The sequence below is a fragment of the Myotis yumanensis genome, unplaced genomic scaffold (genome assembly GCF_028538775.1).
Source record: "Myotis yumanensis isolate MYYU_CA2020_CCGP unplaced genomic scaffold, mMyoYum1.0.hap1 SCAF_3, whole genome shotgun sequence".
Taxonomy (NCBI): Eukaryota; Metazoa; Chordata; class Mammalia; order Chiroptera; family Vespertilionidae; genus Myotis; species Myotis yumanensis.
In genome coordinates, this window is record NW_027223754.1 from 120,381,178 (window position 1) to 120,402,583 (window position 21,406).

At 39.9% G+C, this 21,406-nt stretch overlaps 1 protein-coding gene across 3 annotated transcripts in view; it reads left to right on the top strand.

Moving 5' to 3' along the window:
* RAD52 (RAD52 homolog, DNA repair protein) overlaps positions 1-21,406 on the top strand; it is a 93,474-nt gene that overhangs the window by 28,928 nt on the left and 43,140 nt on the right. Inside the window, exon 1 of one of the 3 annotated variants that reach the window (XM_070409504.1) lies at positions 15,714-15,742. The exons of the other annotated variants lie outside the window; for them this stretch is intronic. The gene's annotated coding sequence lies outside the window, so the exon portion shown is untranslated. Of the gene's footprint in view, positions 1-15,713; positions 15,743-21,406 lie in introns of those variants that run through there. 3 annotated transcript variants of the gene reach the window in all.

Genomic DNA, 21,406 nt, shown 5'->3' on the forward strand with positions numbered 1-21,406 from the left:
TGCCCTTGACCGGAACCGAACCTAGGACCCTTCAATCTGCAGGCCGACACTCTATCCACTGAGCCAAACCGGCTAAGGCTCAATGTATATTTTTAAGAACCAAGTATTTTTGTTTACACATAATTTAAAAAATCAGGACATTAACATCAGTATAATACTGTTAGCTAATTTACAGACATGTAAATGTAATTTACAGACATTTCATGTCTCTTTAATGTTCAATCTGAAACTACCTCAGGTTTTTGGTGTGTGTATGTGTGTGTGTGTGTGTGTGTGTGTATTTTGTAGATATAGGTATACATATATTTATACTCAGAAATAAAGTATACATCTTTTAATTTCAAAGTTACTATCATACTTAATTGGTAAGTACCAAAAATAATCTTACTGAAGGTAGAAACAAGATAAAGATGTCCTTTATCATCAATATTATTTATCATTCTTCTGAAGTTTTTGGCAATGTTATTAAAACATGGAAAGATATATATTTTTTTAAATATATTTTTTTTATTGATTTTTTACAGAGAGGAAGGGAGAGAGATAGAGAGTTAGAAACATCAATGAGAGAGGAACATCGATCAGTCGCCTCCTGCACATCCCCTACTGGGGATGTGCCCGCAACCCAGGTACATGCCCCTGACCGGAATCGAACCCGGGACCCCTCAGTCCGCAGGCCGACGCTCTATCCACTGAGCCAAACCGGTTTCGGCGGAAAGATATTTTTAAAAAGGGCTAGGGGATAAGCACAATCAATGACAAATGATTTGACTTATTTATCAGAAAAACCCAAGACAATTAAGTGAAACCTGTACAAATACAGCTGGGAACATAGGTAATACATAGAGCTCAATCGTTTTTATCTTTCCTTCACATAGGAAGATTAATTTTGCTGGATATAGAATTCTAAATTAAATGCCTTTTTCTTTTTTATGCTTTAAATATTTCACTCCACTCTCTTCTGATTGCTTGGTTTCTGATGAAAAGTCCTGTAAAATTTTTACCCTTGTTTCTTTATAGGTAAGGTGGCTTCTTGTGTCTGGCTTCTTTTAAGATTTTCTTTTTGTCTTTGGTTTCCTGAAATTTGAAATGACAGGCTTAGCTATGTTTTGTTTTGTATTTATCATCATTAGAACTTTCTGAATTTTATGGATCTGTAGTTTGGAGTCTGTCATTTATTTTTATAATGTTCTCTGGCATTATTACTTCAAATATTTCCTCTGCTTCATTTACTCTTTTTTCTCCTTCTAGTATTCCAATTATACTTCTTGCAAAATTTCTTATAACTCCTGGATGTTCTCTTATGGTATTTTTAAAATTCCTTTTTCCCCTTTGTGCATTTCAGTTCTGGAAGTTTCTTTGACCTATCTTCAAGCTCATGAATTCTTTCCTTGGCAATATCCAGTTTACTGATGAGCCCATTCTTCATTCTTCATTTCTGTTACAGTGTTTTTCTATCTCTAGTATTTCCTTTAGATTTCTTCTTAAAATTCCCATCTCCCCTTTCACATTATCCATCTGTTATTAAATGTAGTCTACTTTTATCCATTAAAGCATTTAGCAAATTAATTTTCAATGTTAATTTATAATTACTATCTTAAATTCCAGTCTGACAATCTCAAATTAGTGTTCTTTTCTGAATCTTGTTCTGATGCTTGCTTTGTCTCTTCAGACTGTGGTTATTTTGTTCTGTTTTGCTTTTTGTTGTTTGTTTTATAATTGCATGCCTTGTCAATTTTTTTGTTTAAAGTCAAATGTATTATATTGGATAATAGAAACTTTAGTAATGGACTCTAGAGTAATTATTTAGCTAATCTTGCTAGGATTTTGTCTGTATTTAATATTTGCTGTAGCTATAGGTGCCAGAGACTCAAATTTCTCTAGCATATTTGTTTTTGTCTCCCCTGTTGACTTTGAGCTTCACTAAGTACTGCTCCTTAGAGAGTCTTTTCATTGCAGATCTTTCAGCTGAAATCCCCCCTTTTTTTTTTGAAATTATAATTTTTTTATTAAATTTTTATTGTTCAGATTACATTTGTTCCTCTTCCCCCCCCCCATAACTCCCCTCCTTCCAGTTCCCGCCCCACCCTCCGCCCTCACTCCCCACCCACTGTCCTCATCCATAGGTGCACGATTTTTGTCCAGTCTCTTCCCGAATCTCCCATTCCCCTTACCCCCCCAAGAATAGCCAGTCCATTCCCTTTCTATGTCCCTCATTCATTATAATCACCAGTTCATTCTGTACATCAGATTATTTATTCACTTGATTCTTAGATTCACTTGTTGATAGATGCATGTTTGTTGTTCACAATTTGTATCTTTACCTTTTTCTTCTTCCTCTTCTTAAAGGATACCTTTCAGTATTTCGTGTAAAACTGGTTTAGAGGTGATGAACTCCTTTAGCTTTTCCTTGTCTGTGAAGCTCTTTATCTGACCTTCAATTCTGAATGATAGCTTTGCTGGATAAAGTAATCTTGGTTGTAGGTTCTTGGTATTCAGCACTTTGAATATTTCTTGCCATTCCCTTCTGGCCTGAAAAATTTCTGTTGAGAAATCAGCTGACAGTCGTATGGGTATTCCCTTGTAGGTAATTGAGTCTCTTTCTCTTGCTGCTTTTAAGATTCTCTCTTTGTCTTTTGCTCTTGGCATTTTAATGATGATGTGTCTTGGTGTGGTCCTCTTTGGATTCCTTTTGTTTGGGGTTCTCTGCGCTTCTTGGACCTGTAAGTGTATTTCTTTCACCAGGTGGGGGAAGTTTTCTGCCATTATTTCTTGAAATAGGTTTTCAATATCTTGCTGTCTCTCATCTTCTGGCACCCCAATTATTCTGATATTAGTCCGCTTGAAACTGTCCCAGAGGCTCCTTACACTATCTTCACACTTTCGGATTCTTTTTTCATTTTGCTTTTCCAGTTGGGTGTTTTTTGTCAAATCTTTGGTTTGATTCTTGTGCTCCTCTGGTCTGCTATTGGGTATAATATTTTTTATTTCAGTCCGTGTATGCTTACTTTCTAATTTCTTTATTGTAGCATCGAGGTTCTCATTAGTTTTCGTGAGGCTCTGCTCAAATTTATAGCAAGCCCTCAAAATTGCGATTTTTAGCTCCATATCTTCCATTTCTGTCATGTTTTTTTGTCTCCGCATTTTTTATGCTTTCTTGGTGCACCCCCTTGTGGTCTTTGTGCGCAGTCTTGTTCTAGCCAAGCCTTAATTGTTGTAGTTAACACTAGAGGGATTTGACCACCAGGCTGACTGGCTGTAGGAATCAGCTGTGTGGAAAACTTCAGTCCTCTGGGTTGGCGCTAATCCAGCCTTTGCCTGAGGCGATCAGCAAATGGCTCTGTGCAGGGCTTGGATGGGGCGGGCTCAACAGGGCGGGGGGAGGGAGCAGCTATGGCTGCTCTCAGTGCGTCCCCAGGGACTCTGCCTCTCTGTCCCCGCAACCGCTGCAAACCTCGGAGGGACCATAGCCAGACAGTCCCACTTCTCCCGTTTGAGTCTGGGTACCTAGAGACTCGCCCGGATCTGTAGCCTGGAGTCTGAGACTCCCTCCGGATTGAAAACGACAGCCGCGCCCTCAGCCACCAGCCTGCTTTGCGCGCGCACCGCCGCACCACCGTACCTTTAAATTTTCCACACTGCGCCTCCTCGGAGCCTCGTAATGCTGTTGTTTTTCCTTCTAGTTGAAGAGTCTCTCCTCAGCCAGCCTTCCTGTGGTTCTGGTTGATGTCCGTTCCATCTTTTAGTTGTATTTTTGAAGTGGTTGTTTACAGCGGCATAGCCGGTGTTTACCTATGCCGCCATCTTCGATTCTCTGAAATCCCCTTTTCTATACTGGAGCCTAGGTGGTGTGGTAGTAAAGTGTTTTGGAGAAAAGGAAGTGTTTTATAATCTTTTGACTAAATCTCAAAAGATTTTTGTGTTTGTTTTTTTTTTACTGTGGCTATATAGCTGGGTAGTGACTTTAAAAAGTATTTCTTATTTTTTCCTATCCTTAAAGAAGCCAGAAAGACAAGAAAAGACTAGAGAGGATTACAGTGGTAGAAATTGCATCTGCATCATGTGAGATAAGATGCTGGAGGTCTTTCCCCTTGGAGAAGAGGCATTTGTTAAGGAAAATGCTGTATTTCACAAACATTATTCTTTCCCAACTCCTGTACAAGCCAGAAGTGGATCTTTTTGACTTTTCATCATGAGAACTGGGTGGAGTTCCTGAAGGTAAAATCTATGAAGGTGGGTGCCCTGTTAACACTACGGTGTCGGGCAATTATTTAGGTTTCCCGCGCTTAAAGCAAATAAAAATAATACTAACTGAAAATAGCGGTACTCCGATAGATATCTGATATAAAAAAATAATTATTATGCGAACACTTTGCGGAATGATTTTATTTTATTTGGTTAAATGAACCGAGTTAAGACGGCTCCCGCGGAGTACGCACAATTCACTCGAGCCGACTTAACTCGTTTCCCGCAATCCAAGTGTTAAGACTGATGGTTTTTTTAAAAATATATTTTATTGTTTTTTTATAGAGAGGAAGGGAGGGAGATAGAGAGTTAGAAACATCGATGAGAGAGAAACATCGATCAGCTGCCTCCTGCACATCTCCCACTGGGGATGTGCCCACAACCAAGGTACATGCCCTTGACCGGAATTGAACCTGGGACCTTACAGTCCACAGGCCGAGGCTCTATCCACTGAGCTAAACCGGGTAAGGCATGACTGATGTTTTTAGAAGTTTCTCATTCACACTAATTCACATCGAGCCTCAAGCAATTTATCAAAATTACCAGCTAAGTTCACCTACCATTTTTTGGCTCCAGAGGCTTGCTCCACATAAACAGATCTTAGCTCTGAAACTCTGGATTTGTCTGTCCAGATTTCAGTGTTGGCTTGTCCTGAAAACTCAGGTTTTTGATGGGTTCATGAAATGTTGGTTGATTTTCAGTTTTTTAAGCTTTTTCTTTTAGGATAGGACTAATAATTCCCAAGCTCTTTGTTAGAACTGATTCTAAAAGTAACTCTCTTTATATATACATATATACAAGCATTCCTTGTTTTACTGCACTTCAGGTATTGTGTTTTGTATAAATTGAAGGTTTGTGGCAAACCTGAATTAAGCAAGTCTATCAGCACCATTTTCCCAATAGCATTTGTTCACTTTATATCTCTGTGTCACATTTTGGTAATTCTTTCATTTCAAACTTTTTCATTGTTATTATATTTGTAATGGTTATCTGTGATCATTCATCATTGATGTTATTATTGTAAATTTTTTGGGGTGCCATGAGTCACACCAATATAAGATGGCAAACTTAATCTGTAAATGCTGTGTGTGTTTTGATTTCTCCACCAACTGGGCCATTTTTCATCTCTCTTCCTCTCTTCAGGCCTCTCTATTCCCTGAGACACAATAATATTGTAATTAGTCCAATTGATAACCTTACAATGCCTCTAACTGTTCAAGTGAAAGGAAGAGTTGTATTGTCTCTCACTTTAACCCAAAAGCTTGAAATGATTAAGCTTAGTGAGGAAGACATGTTGAAAACTAAAATAGGCTGAAATTTAGGCCTCTTTCATTAAAAAAAATTAGCCAAGTTGTGAATGTAAAGGAAAAGTTTTTGAAGGAAATTAAAAGTGCTACCACAGTGAACACAAGAATGATAAGCGGTGAATTGTGCTGCTATGAACATAGGGGTGCATATATCCTTTCTGATTGGTGTTTCTGGCTTCTTGGGATATATTCCTAGAAATGGGATCACTGGGTCAAATGGGAGTTCCATTTTTAACTTTTTGAGGAAACTCCATACTGTTCTCCACAGTGGCTGCACCAGTCTGCATTCCCACCAGCAGTGCAGGAGGGTTCCTTTTTCTCCACATCCTCTCCAGCACTTGTCGTTTGTTGATTTGTTGATGATAGCCATTCTGACAGGTGTGAGGTGATACTACATGGTTGTTTTGATTTGCATCTCTCAGATGATTAGTGACTTGGAGCATGTTTTCATATGTCTCTCATGCTTATGTATGTCCTCTTTCAAAAAGTGTCTATTGCCCTGACCGGTTTGGCTCAGTGGATAGAGCATTGGCCTGGGGACTGAAGGGTATCAGGTTCAATTCCGGTCAAGGGCATGTACCTTGGTTACGGGCACATCCCCGGTGGGGGATGTGCAGGAGGCGGCTTATCGATGTTTCTCTCTCATCAATGTTTCTAACTCTCTATCCCTCTCCCTTCCCCTCTAAAAAAAAAATCAATAAAAAAAAGTGTCTATTAAGTCCATTGCCCATTTTTTGATTGGGTTGTTTATCTTCCTTTTGTTAAGTTGTCTGAGTTCCCTGTAAATGTTGGAGATTAAACCCTTATTGGAGATAACATTTGCAAATCTATTCTCCTATGCACTGGGCTTTCTTGTTGTTTTGTTGATGGTTTCCTTTGCTGTGCAAAAGCTTTTTATTTTGATGTAGTCCCATTTGTTTATTTTCTCTTTAGTTTCCATTGCCCTAGGAGATGTTTTGCTGAAGAAATTGCTTTGGCATATGTCTGAGATTTCGCTGCCTGTGGATTCCTCTAATATTTTTATGGTTTCCCGTCTTACGTTTATGTCCTTTATCCATTTTGAGTTTATTTTTGTGTACGGTGTGAGTTGGTGGTCTAGTTTCACCTTTTTACATGTATCTGTCCAATTTTCCCAACACCATTTATTGAAGAGACTGTCTTGACTCCATTTTATGCTCTTGCCTCCTTTGTCGAATATTAATTGGGCATAGTGGTTCAGGTCGATTTCTGGGTTCTCTATTCTATTCCATTGATCTATATGTCTGTTCATGTGCCAGTACCAGGCAGTTTTGAGAACAGTGGCTTTGTAATACAGCTTGATATCTGGTATTGAGATCCCACCTACTTTGTTCTTCTTTCTCAGGATTGCTGCAGCTATTCTAGGTGTTTTTTTATTCCAGATGAATTTTTGGAACATAAGTTCTAGATCTGTGAAATATGCCGTTGGTATTTTAATGGGGATTGCATTGAATCTATAGATTGCTTTGGGTAATATGGACATTTTGATGATGTTGATTCTACCAATCTAAGAACACGGTATGTTCTTCCATCTGTTTATGCCTTCCTCTATCTCTTTTTTCAGTGTCCTGTAGTTTTTCGCATATAAGTCTTTTACCTCCTTAGTTAAGTTTATTCCTGGGTATCTTAATTTTTTTGGTGCAATGGTAAATGGGATTGTTTTTTTAGTCTCTCTTTCTGTAAGTTCACTATTGGTGTAAAGAAATGCCATAGATTCCTTGGCGTTAATTTTGTATCCTGCTACATTGCCGAATTTGGAAACAGCCTAAGTGTCCATCAACAGATGAGTGGATTAAAAAACTGTGGTACAGGAAAGAAATTCAGCTGGGAGACAGTTTGCAGCCGGGAAAGGCAGAGGACTCCCGGAGAAAGGGGACTGTTGGAGACTGCAGGATTGGGCTCCCCTAACCGGGCAGCCTCCACTGCTGCTGAAATCTCTCCTGGAGCAGCTGGCTCAGCCCCGGAGACCGCGCCATCTTGAGTGGCTGTTATCGGAAGCATATACATCCAGGGACCCTGCAACCACGGCATCCAGGGACTAGCTACGAACTGGGAACACCGGATCTCAAGCAGCGCGAATACGTGGACTCAGAGGAGCCCTGCGTCTCCTCACAGAAAGGTCAGATTTTGCCTAGATAAAGTTGCGGTTTGTAATTCAGGTTGGAGAGAGGAACGTGCATGGGGGAAGTCTGTGCCCCACAAAGTCCGTGGCTGTTGGGGCCAGTGTGATCCACGAGTGTGGAAGGGGTCACCCAGGGCTGCTGGCAGAAGGGAACTCGAAAAATAAGCCCATAGCTGGACTGGGTGCAAAAAGGCAGCCTCGGATTTTGCCAGTGGGCTGGCTGCTTAGTGCCAGGGGAGAGAGGACGTGCGGAAGAGACTTTGGGAGATCTGCGCACAGAGCTGCAGAGCTGGACGGTGGAGTGTTGTGAGCTTACGCACCTACTCAGGCTCTCTCTCTTTTTTTTTCCCTCCTTAAATCTTTGCGTTTGATTATTAAACCCAATACATAGGATCGCCCAGTTGGGGTCACTCATAGAGACTGCAGGGAAAGTTGCTTTTGTGGAACCTGGGAATCAGAGCAGGGAGTAATGATCAAGGAACCGGCTCTGGGGCAGTCGACTCTCCCAAACCAGTATTAAGTGCGATAAGGAAAACAAAAACTAAATACTGGTTAGAGAGGACTTATAGTCTCAGAGGTCAATCCAGAAACACTGCCACCCAGAGGCTGAACCACAAACTGACTCTTCTGTAAACACAAATAAAGGCAGTCTGGGAAACATATACGGCCTGCCTTAAAATCAGGACTGTGGTTTACAACACGGAAGAACAGTGTATTACAGGGAACTTCAACACTTTCCTGAATACCTGACAGGACTAAGGTGTGCCAAACAGAAGAGTAGAGGAAGTGAAGGACCTTCACTACTGCACATTTTTATTTATTTTTACCTTTTACTTAAGAAACTAATTTTTTTCTTTTTTCATCACCTGATTTTTCTTTTTAATTACAACATTTTTATTTTTAACCAGTATTATTACTACTACCATTTTAACTTTTTTTAAAGTGTCATTTTATTTTCTCTTTATTTTATCTTGGGATTAGTGTTCTACATTCTATTTTCATCGTTCCTTTAGCATCATTTTACTCTATCTCAACTTTACCTTTGTGCCAAAACTCTCTTCCTCACTTTTCCCCTTTTGTTGTCCTGTTTCTTTTACCTTATTCCTGCTTTAGATTTTCCCTATTCCTTCTTTTTACCTCCTGTTAAAATTTCACCCTACTTATATATCTAATTTCCAATCCCCTGCTCTAAGTCCATATACACCTCTCTCTTCTCTTTCTTCACTATCCAAATTTTTTTCTTTTTTTCTCTCTGTCATTTTGTTGTTGTTTGCTTGATTATTGATTATATTGGGGGTTTTTATGCTTGTTTGTGAGATTGTTTTTCTTTTTCTTTTTGGTTTTTTTTTTTGCTTCTGTTTTCCCTCACCTCGCTTGATATTAGTTGTTGTTTGTAGTTTGCATTCATCTCTAGGTCTCTGTTGCTGAAATTTGTTGGGATTAGTGGCTGTTCTACTGGAGTTTTCTCCCCATATAAATAGTTTCTTCACCTCTTCTATTTCATTCTCTTTCTTTTCTCTCTTACTTTTTTTTTCCTTTTCCCAATTTCATTTTTGCACTCCTTTTTAATTTCTTTTTCTCCTTTTCTTTTTTTTTCCTTATCCCCTAATTCTCTTTGCTCTGGTGGTCACCTTTATTTAGGGTTATTAGTATCGTGCATACATTTGTGTTCAGTGCCTTGTGCATTTTGCCTTGTTGTGTTGTATTTTGTGCCGTTAAATCAACGCAGCAGAGAGAGAACTACATAACCAAACACCTGGAGAAGAGAGATCATGGGAAGAGAAAGAAACAGCCCACATACGAAAGATAAAGAGGCATCACGAGAAAAGGAAGTAAACAAAATGGAGGCAATGGAGGCAAGCAACCTGTCAGAGAAAGAATTCAGAGAATGGAAGATGAATTCAACAATATGTGTAAGAACCAAGAGGAAATGAAGAAGAACCAAGAAGAAATGAAAAATGACATCACTGCTATAAAGAATTCAATAGAAAGCATCTACAGTAGACTAGAAGAAGCAGAGGACTGAATCACATGGGTCCAAGTGCACATGGGTCATTTTCAAGTGAGCTAGAAAACAAGGTAGGAAAAAATACCCAAGCAGAGCAGCTTCTAGAAAAATAAATTAAAAAGCAGGAGAAGAGCCTAAGAGAACTTTGGGACAACACAAAACGTATTGATGTTCTTTGTGAACGGTGATGCTGAGATGAGTTTGGCATGCAGGATTAAGTTTAGAGAAGCAGAGGGCTAACACTAGTCAGGCAAGTAACAAAGCCCCCAAAGCTCTCATGGCTTTTATTTGGGGAGTACAGCAAGTGACAATGATTAACAGGCATGCTTATGAGATCATCTAAGCAAAGTTATACATTACACTATTAATTTCCTATGTTATACAAAGACCCTTTCCACCTGCAGCAGTGTACCTTCCCTGGCTTTCTATGCCCTCATGGACTATTTATCACCTCAAGGAAATTCTGCCTCTGAACAATAAGTCTTGCGTGCAAGACTTTGTTCTGACGTGGCCTGCTTGCAGGCTCTCGCCTTTTCTTGGCAGAACGTCCTCTTCTAGTTAACTTTCCATTCCACTTGTCCAGCTACAAAATGAAACAACATCCGCATAATAGGGGTGCCAGAATGAGAGGAAACTAAGCAAAGAATAGAAAACTTGTTTGAAAAAATAATGACAGAAAACGTCCCTGATATAGGGAAGAAAAAACTCACACAAATCCAAGAGGCTCACAGAGTCCCAAACAAAATGAACCCCAAAAGACCGATGCCAAGGCACATTATAATTAAATTGGAAAACACCAACAACAAAGCAAGAATCTTAAAAGCAGCCAGAGAGAGACAGAAAGTTACCTACAAAGGATCCCCCATCAGACTAGCGACTGATTTCTCAACAGAAACACATCAGGCAAGAATGCAATGGAATGAAATATACAAAGTCATGCAAAGGAAGGGTCTGAATCCAAGATTACTGTACCCAGCAAGGCTATTAATCAAAATTGAGGGTGAAATCAGGAGCTTCACAGACAAAAAAAACTACAGGAGTTTATTACCACCAAACCAGCAATGCAAGAAATGCTAAAGCAGGGGTCCTCAAACTTTTTAAACAGGGGGCCAGTTCACTGTCCCTCAGACTGTTGGAGGGCCGGAGTATAGTTTAAAAAAAAACCTATGAACAAATTCCTATGCACACTGCACATATCTTATTTTGAAGTAAAAAAAAAAAACAAAACGGGAACAAATACAATATTTGTATTTGCATGTGGCCTGCGGGCCATAGTTTGAGAACCCCTGTGTTAAAGGGTCTGCTATAAAAAGAAAAAATAGAAAACGAAGAAAGAACACAGGGGTAAAGAATAAAAATGGCGACAAACAACTATCTATCAATAATACCTTTAAATGTAAATGGATTATATGCCCCAATCAAAAGACATAGGGTAACTGAGTGGATAAGAAAACATGACCCATATATCTGCTGTCTACAGGAAACCCACCTCAGAAAAAAAGACACACACAGACTGATGGTAAAGGGATGGAAAAAGGTTTTTCAGGCTAATGAAAATGAAAAAAAAAGCTGGGGTAGCAATACTTATATCTGACAAATTAGATCTCAAAGTGAAGGACATAAAAAGAGATAAGGAAGGCCATTTCATAAAACTAAAGGGAGCAATCCAACAAGAAGAAATAATTCTGGTAAACATATATGCACCCAATATAGGAGCACCCAAATACATAAGAAAACTTCTGGAGGAGATCAGGGAGAGATTGACAGCAATACAATCATAGTAGGGGACTTTAATATCCCACTATCACCATTGGACAAATCCTCTAAACAAAAACTCAGCAAAGAAACATCAATCCTAAATGACTCACTAGATCAGATGGAATTAATTGACATCTTCAGAACATTTCACCCCAAAGTCACAGAATATACATTCTTCCAAGTGCACATGCGTCATTTTCAAAGATAGACCATATATTGGGTCACATGCAAAGTCTCTTCAAATTCAAGAAGATAGAAATCATATCAAGCATCTTCTCAGATCACAATGGCATAAAACTGGAAATCAACTACAATAAAAACAATCCAAAAAAATCAAACACATGGAGACGAAATAGCATGCTATTAAACAATGACTGGGTTACCAAAGAGATCAAAGAAGAAATAAAAAACATCATGGCAACAAACAACAATGAAAACAGAACAATCCAAAACCTATGGGACACAGCGCAAGCAGTCTTGAGAGGGAAGTTCATAGCTCTACAAGCTTACTGCAAAAAACAAGAAACAATGATAATAAATTACCTAACCCTACAACTCAAAGAGTTAGAAAGAGAGCAACAAGAAAAGCCCAGTGTAAGCAGAAGGAAGAAAGTAATAAAAATCAGAGTGGAGATAAACGACATAGAGACCAAAAAAACAACAGAAAAGATAAAAAAAACTAAGAGCTGGTTCTTTGAAAGGATAAACAAGATTGATGAACCTCTAGCTAGGCTCACCAAGAAACAAAGAGAGAGGACCCAAATAAACAAAATCAGAAATGAAAGAGGAGAAATAACAACAGACCCCACAGAAATACAAAAGATTGTTAAAAAATACTATGAACAACTCTACTCCAACAAACTAGACAACCTGGAGGAAATGGACATATTCCTAGAAAAATACAACCTTCCAAAACTTAATCAGGAAGAATCTAAAAATCTCCATAGGCCAATAAATATGGAAGAAATTGAAGCAGTCATCAAAAAGCTTCCAGCAAACAAAAGCCCGGGGCCAGATAGCTTCACAGGGGAGTTTTACCAAACATTCAAGGAAGAACTAAAACCTATCCTCCTCAGACTATTCCAAAAAATTCAAGAGGAAGGAACACTTCCAAGCTCATTCTATGAAGCCAGCATCACCCTCATACCAAAACCAGATAAAGACAACACAATGAAAGAGAATTACAGGCCAATATCCCTCATGACATAGAAGCCAAAATCCTTAACAAAATCTTAGCAAATCGGATCCAGCAGTACTTCAGAAAGATCATACACCATGACCAAGTAAAATTTATCCCAGGGATGCAAAGATGGTACAATATCCGCAAATCAATAAATGTAATACATCCCATAAACAAATTGAAAGATAAAAACCACATAGTCATATCAATTGATGCAGAAAAAGCATTTGACAAAATCCAACACCCATTTTTGATAAAAACTCTCAGCAAGGTGGGAATAGAAGGATCATACCTCAACATAATAAAAGCCATATATGACAAACCCACAGCTAACATCATACTCAATGGGCAAAAACTAAAACCATTTCCCCTAAGAACAGGAACAAGACAGGTATGCCCACTCTCACCACTCCTGTTCGATATAGTACTGAAATTGTTAGCCAGTGCAATTAGACAACAAGAAGAAATAAAAGGCATCCAAATTGGAAATGAAGAAGTAAAATTGTCCTTATTTGTAGATGACATGATATTGTACATAAAAAGCCCTAAAGACTCCATAAAAAAACTATTAAACTTAATAAATGAATTCGGCAATATGGCAGGATACAAAATTAATGCCAAGAAATCTATGGCATTTCTATACACCAATAATGAACTTACAGAAAGAGAGACTAAAAAAGCAATCCCATTTACCATCACACCAAAAACAATTAAGATACCTAGGAATAAACTTAACTAAAGAGGTAAAAGACCTCTACTCAGAAAACTATATGACGTTGAAAAAAGAGATAAAGGAAGACATAAACAGATGGAAGAACATATTATGTTCTTGGATTGGTAGAATCAACATCATTAAAATGTCCATACTACACAAAGCAATCTATAAATTCAACACATTTCCCATTAAAATACCAACAGCATATTTCACAGACCTAGAAGAAATCTCCAAAAATTCATCTGGAATAAAAAGACCCCGAATAGCTGCAGCGATCCTGAGAAAGAACAAAGTAGGTGGGATCTCAATACCAGATATCAAGCTGTATTACAAAGCCACTGTTCTCAAAACTGCCTGGTACTGGCACACGACATATAGATCAATGGAATAGAATAGAGAACCCAGAAATCGACCTGAACCACTATGCCCAATTAATATTCAACAAAGGAGGCAAGAGCATACAATGGAGTCAAGACAGTCTCTTCAATAAGTGGTGCTGGGAAAATTGGACAGATACATGCAAAAAAATGAATCTAGACCACCAACTTACACCATACACAAAAATAAACTCAAAATGGATAAAGGACTTAAATGTAAGATGGGAAACCATAAAAATACTAGTGGAATCCAAAGGCAACAAAATCTCAGACATATGCCAAAGCAATTTCTTCAGCAAAACATCTCCTAGGGCAATGGAAACTAAAGAAAAAATAAACAAATGGGACTACATCAAAATAAAAAGCTTCTGCACTGCAAAAGAAACCATCAACAAAACAACAAGAAAGCCCACTGCATGGGAGAACATATTTGCCAATGTTATCACCGATAAGGGTTTAATCTCCAACATTTATAGGGAACTCATACAATTTAATAAAAGGAAGATAAACAATCCAATCAAAAAACGGGCAAACGACCTAAATAGATACTTTTCAAAAGAGGACATTCAGAAAGCCAAGAGACATATGAAAACATGCTCAAAGTCACTAATCATCTGAGAGATGCAAATCAAAACAATAATGAGGTACCATCTCACACCTGTCAGAATGGCTATCATCAACAAATCAACAAACGACAAGTGCTGGAGAGGATGCGAAGAAAAAGGAACTCTCCTGCACTGCTGGTGGGAATGCAGACTGGTGCAGCCACTGTGGAGAACAGTATGGAGTTTCCTCAAAAAGTTAAAAATGGAACTCCCATTTGACTCAGTCATCCAATTATAGGAATATATCCCAAGAAACCAGAAACACCAATCAGAAAGGATATATGCACCCCTATGTTCATAGCAGCACAGTTTACTATAGCTAAGATCTGGAAACAAGCTAAGTGCCCATCAGCAGATGAATGGATTAGAAAACTGTGGTACATCTACACGATGGAATACTATGCTGCTGTAAAAAAGAAGGAACTCTTACCATTTGCAACAGCATGGATGGAACTGGAGAGCATCATGCTAAGTGAAATAAGCCAGTCAGAGAAAGATAAATATCACATGATCTCACTCATTTGTGGAATATAATGAACAACATAATAAACTGATGAACCAAAATTGAGCTAGAGTCATATAATATTTTAGAATAGAAGTAATCCTGTTTTTGCAGATTTTTAATATTTCCTACAACTTTTGTGATATTATACAATGTTAGTACAGTTTTGATAATATTATATTTAAAATCTTTTTTCTTGAAAGATTGTTTATTGCATGTAACATTATTATATTTAAAATAGTTTTTCTTGAAATATTAATATTTATTGCATGTAACATTATTATTAAAAAAAGAAGCTATCAGGTAATAATTGGGGGTGTGCCCGGTTTGCTATACCTGTCTGGGGGGTATCTATAAAGGGCTCTGATAACCATTTCTTAATAAGACTTGAAAGCATGTTTTTCTTTCCTTGCCATATCCGTAGTGTGCAGGGATAGGTATTGAGAAGTTCCTCCCCACCGCACTGCTGCATTCCAATCCGGGAATGGGTTTGTGCAGTCCTGCAGGAAGGCACGGAAAGAGTAGGCCCTAAGTGCATGCCCGGGGCGAGCTCATCGGCCCGCCAGGGGGCAGCAGAGATCCGGGCGCCGCACAACCTGAGGGGGCGGTGGAAGGACTGGATGGAGCAATAAAGGACTAAGAATGTAGAGATCGGCATCGCGCTTCCAGCTTGCTTTACGGCTTCCGGCAGATTGCTTTGCGGCTCTTCTCCCCTTCCTATTTGATTTACGGCTTCTCCTCCTGTTCTTCCTGGCTCCGCCCTGGCCTTGCTCTCGATTAGGACCTTCTTCCCAGAGTTCCCTTGCACATCCTTCCCAGACTCCTCTGCGCGGCTCTATCTAAGCTCCCTTCCCCCTTCATTTAGCCTAGACCGAGCTCCCTGCGTGCACCGCGCGCTGCTGAGGCGCGTAAGTGGGGAGGAGGACGCCCAGGGGGTGGTTCCGGCCAGGGCTGTGGAGCTGGGGCGGCTCGAGTCCGAGTAGAGCACAGGGCTCGGGCTGGAGCGCGAACTGCGGGTCCCAGGCAGAGTCACCCTGAGTCCGAGGCCTGTAGTAACGTGCTGTAGGGGTTCAGGATCGCGGTTTCTGAGAGTTTGGTTAGGAGGGACAGCGGTACCGGAAACTTGCACCAGCTCACGTAGCGCAGCCCCAGGACCCCGCCCGGGAGGGTGGCAGCCTGTTGCTCGCCGCGGCCCTCCCGGTGCGGCCGAGCCGAGCGGCGGACGGCGGCTTGCGGGCCGTGGGGAGGCGAGGAAGCGTGTGTCAATGCCGGGCGGAGCGGAAAGGAGTGGCTGCAGTTTGGAAGGAATGACACTCGGTGTAGCCGCGTATTCAGCCTTTAGACCTGTTCTTAAACAATTGAGATACAATCCGTTTATGATTACATTTATCTTTTTAAAGAGAACAATTCAGTGGTTTTTAGTATATTCACAAGGTTGTAAAACCACCATTGTCAAATTCCAGAACACTTCAATCACCCTAAAAAGAAACCTGGAACTCATTAGTAGGCACTGCTCATTACCCCTACCCCAGCCTCACTAACCCGTTTGTCTCTGTGAATTTGCCAGTTCTAGATATTTCACAAAAGTGGAATCGTACAATATTTGTTCTCTGTGTCGAGTTTATCTCGGCATAATGTTTTCAAGGGCCATCCATATTGTAGCATGTGTCAGTACGTCACGTTTTTTCATGGCTGGATAATATGAATAATACTCAGGTGTAGGGATATACCACATTTTGTTTCTCCATTAGTTTTGGGACATTTGGGTCCCCACTCCTCCCCACTTGTAGGCTTCCTGGAGACCTAGACCTCTAAGGTCTATTCCCCCGCAGAACTCTCAGTCTGAGGTGCAAACATTTTAAAATCAAATTTAATTCTGGGATGGGTCAAGTATTTCAGGGATCTCAGTTTAGGGAAGTTTGTCTTTTTAAAGTCTTCTCGGTGAACAACATAAACTGATGAACAAAAATAGATCCAGAGACTAAGAAACACCGATCAGACCGTCCAGCTTCAGAAGAGGAGGGAGGAGGGTTAGAGAGCAACCGCAGGACTTGTGTGCAGGCATGTTAGCATAACCAATGGACACGGACACGGGGCGGGCTTGTCTTGGGGGCGGGAATGGCGGAGGGGGGCGGTCAGTCCGGGAAAAAGGAGATAATGTAATACTTTAAACAATAACAATTAAAAAGTCTTCTAGGTTCAGCACTGATTAGACTGTTAATTGTAGTGGTAACTGGCAGAGAAATGCTTGTGTGCAGTTCTCATCGGAGATGCTGCTGTGTAATGTATGCCATGACTGGTCTTGTGTATGAACGAACTGGGTGTAGTGGAGAGGAGTGTATGAGAAAGTAACCGAGATAGCTGTGGGAGAGCGGTTTTACCTTAAGTGGTTCTCAACCTTCCTAATGCCGTGACCCTTTAATACAGTTCCTCATGTTGTGACCCAACCATAAAATTATTTTCGTTGCTACTTCATAACTGTAATTTTGCTACTGTTATGAACCGTAATGTAAATATCTGATATGCAGGATGTATTTAGGCGACCCCTGCGAAAGGCTCGTTGGACCCCCAAAGGGGTCTCGACCCACAGGTTGAGAACCGCTTAGTAAGCAAACCCACAGTCGATCTTTTATATGTCAAGTCTGTATTTGCGAATTTATTTACTCGCTAAGCTTTGAAATCCCAAATCGATACTCATGGCACTTTTGCAGATGTGCAGAATTCCAAAAAATTTGAGTTGCCCAATGCACATGTTCCCCAGTTGAGGTTAAACCAGGCGATGCTCTTTCAGTTCTCATACTGGAAATGAGAGTACTTGTATACTTAGTGCCAGGGTTTTGGGTATCTCCCCCCCTCTCCCCCAATGTAAAGGCCTCTAGGCATATTGTTGAAATGTGCTGTCTATTGTTTAAGTGAAGGAAGGCTGTGATGGGCCTTACAAAGTTTCTTTTAGATAAACTGTTCAGCAGTGAATTCAATGTTAACAAATCAATAATATATAGAAGATAAGCTGTCTTTAAACAGAAAGACATTTTATTTAGAGTGTAGTGGGGAGGTGACATTTTGAGATCTAGTTCCTTCTTAAACAATTTTTTTCTACTGTTAATTTTTTTTGTGTGTCACAAAAATTATAGCAGCATATACGTAAGTAAAAATAAAAGGGGAAAAAAACCCTTGTTATCCAATCCTGCTGTTCTTGGTCCTCACCCATCATTGAGTCCTGTCAATTCTGCTTCCTGTAATACATATCCAGAGTCCATCCTTTTTCTACTACATACCTGTTATCCTTGAATCTTTATAATTTCCTTTCTGGACTGTTGTAACATAGACTCCTAACTGAACTCTCCCTCAATTATTCACTGTTGGCGAAGAGCTTTCGGAGACATAAATGTCATCTTATTGTTTTCAGCTTAAAATTTCCATTGCTTGCCCTAACCGGTTTAGCTCAGTGGATAGAGCGTCGGCCTGCGGACTGAAGGGTCCCAGGTTCGATTCCGGTCAAGGGCATGTACCTTGGTTGCGGGCACATCCCTAGTAGGAGGTGTGCAGGAGGCAGCTGATCGATGTTTCTCTCTCATCGATGTTTCTAACTCTATCCCTCTCTCTTCCTCTCTGTAAAAAAATCAATAAAATATATTTTAAAAAAAGTTAAATGGTATTACATTAAAATTGAAAAGGTCTCATCAAAGACAACTCTAAGAAAATGAATAGGCAAGCACTGACACCTTTCTGACAAAAGGCTGATATCTAAGGTACATAAAGAACTATTAGGTTCCAGGCCAGAGACTAAATGGTCTGTGGCCTGCTGCTTTACTCTCTGGATCTGTGGCTCCATCTTCAAGTTATTCTCCCTTTTTCTATGAACGGTAGCATGTGTTTACAGCTCAGTAATTTTATCATTGTATTTCCTGCCAACAGTGTATGAGAATTCTAATTGCTTTATATCCTTGCCAATTTTGGGTGTTGTCAGTCTTTATTTTTAACCATTCTGTTGGGTATAGTGAGGTATGTCATTATATGTATTGGTACCTTTATTGAAATTCAAATTACTATAAATGGTAGTTGATTTCTGGACTCTTCTGTTCCATTGATCAATCCTTATTGGTACCACACTGTTGTAATTAATGTAGAGTTATCATAAATCTTGAAGTCATGTAGTGCAGGTCAGCAACTTTGTTGTTGTTTTTCAAGCTTGATTTGGATAATTTAGATCCTTTGCATTTTCCATATAAATATAAAAGTCATCAGTTTCTCCAAATAAGACTGGTAGGCTTATGATTGGGATGGCATTGAATCTTTAGATCAATCTGAATAGAATTAACATCTAAACAGTATTGAGTCTTCAAACATATGAACACTGGAGTCCCGGTGCATGAAATTCGTGCACAGGGAGGGTGTGTGTGTGTGTGTGTGTGTGTGTGTGTGTGTGATCTCACCCCAGCCTGCACCCTCTCCGCAGTCTGGGACCCCTAGCTCCTTACCGCCCGCTCCCTGCTCCTTACCGCTAGGCTCCCTGCTCCTTAGCGCTTCCACCACCACCTCTGCTGCGCTTGCCAGCTGTGAGCCTGGCTTCTGGCTGAGTGGTGCTCCCCCTGTGGGAGGGAACTGATGACCAGAGGGCAGCTCCTGTATTGAGCATCTGCCCCCAGGTGGTCAGTGAGCATCATAGTGACCTGTCGTTCTGCTGTTCAGTCGATTTGCCTATTAGGGTTTTATTATATAGGATGGTACATCTCCCTTTCTATTTAAGTCTTTTAAAATTTCTTTTAGACATGGCTGGCATGGCTGGCTCAGTGGTTGAGCATCAACCTGTGAACCAAGAGGTCATGGTTCGATTCCTGGTCAGGGCACATGCCTGGGTTGCAGGCTTCGTCCCCAGTAGGGAGTGTGTTGGAGGCAGTTGATCAATGATTCTCTCTCATCATTGATGTTTCTATCTCTCTGTCCCCCTCTCCCTTCCTCTCTGAAATCAATAAAAATATATTGAAATTTTTTCTTTTAGTACTGTTTTGTTTTCAGTGTAGCAGTCTTACACATCTTTAAAGTTACTCAAAAGTATTTTTTTTTAAAACTTGTAAATGGAGCTATCATTTGTATTATTACTCTGTATGCAATGTGCCATTTTTCTCTGACTGCTTTCAAGATTTTCTCTTTATTTTTGGTTTTAGCAGTTTGCCTATGATGTATTTAGGTGTGGTTTTCTTTGTATTTATCTTGCTTTGAAGTTTGCTGAGCTTCATAAATGCATACATTTACGCCTCTCACCCAACTTGGGAAATTTCAGGCCATTATTTTCTAAAATATTTCCCCCATTTTCTTAAACTCTTTTGGGACCTCAGTTGTATGCATGCTAGCCATTTTGGTATTATCCCATAGAACCCTGAAGCTCTTTCATTATTTTCAGTCTTCAAGTTTGCTGACTCTTTTTTATCTCTAATTTTGCATTTTGTGAACAGGATTGACAGCTGGGATGATTTATGAGATTCCTGGTTCAAAGGTAGTTCCTATTGGTTTGTAAGTAATCTTGGCCTTTTTATTAGAAGGCTTTTGTGGGGGAGATGTCCTTTGACTTTAAATTTTTCTCTTGAATTACAGGATCCTATATGTCCCCTCTTTCTCCCTTCACAGAAGTTTCAAAGGGCATCTCGCCTTCCTTTCAACCTCTTCTCCCCAGAAACATTGACTTTCCAAGATTGCCTCATTGAATTCTAGACTACACTGGTCTACCAGAACACTTAGTCAGTATCTTTATACTTAAGTATGGGTTTTCTTTCTCCAGGACTGATTTTAGTTCCACTTGGGCTCTTCATCATCCTCTTCTCTCTTCTATGCATTTCCTTTCCCATCTGGGGCCCACCTTGCTCTCCCTAAAGACTTTGGATGAGACTTTGAGAAATATCTCCACCAGAAATTAATGTTTACTTTTTCTACTTCCAGGCTAGGTGAGCTTATAGTATTTTCAGTCTTCTAATTATGTTGGAAGATACGGGATATTTGTGGTTTTTTTGTTTGATTTTCAATCAGGAGATTCTTTTTTCTTTAAAAGTATATATTTTTATTGATTTTTGTTTAGGGAGAGAGAAAGAGAAACATCAATGTGATTGGCTGCCTACCAGGTCCCCTACCAGGGATCAAGCATGTGCCTTGACCAGGAATTGAACCAGCATCTCTTGGTGCATGGGGCAGTGCCCAACCAACTGAGCCATGCCGATCAGGGCTCTTTTTAAAAAAAATATATTTTTATTGATTTCAGAGAGAAGAAGGGAGAGAGATATAGAAACATCAGTGATGAGAGAGAATCATTGATCGGCTGCCTCCTGCACACTCTCTACTGGGGATGGAGTTTGTAACCCGGGCATGTGCTCTGACCAGGAATCCAACCATGATCTCCTGTTTCATGGGTTGATGCTCAACCACTGAGCTACACCAGCTGGACTATCTGTGGTTTTATTTGTTCTTCTTGTAAGTCTGTGTAGTTTTTGGAGGATGTATTGGGATATTTGAATTTACGTAGCTGTCATAACCTTGACTATTATATTTCTTGAAGCCTTCAAGAAAATTACACAATGAAT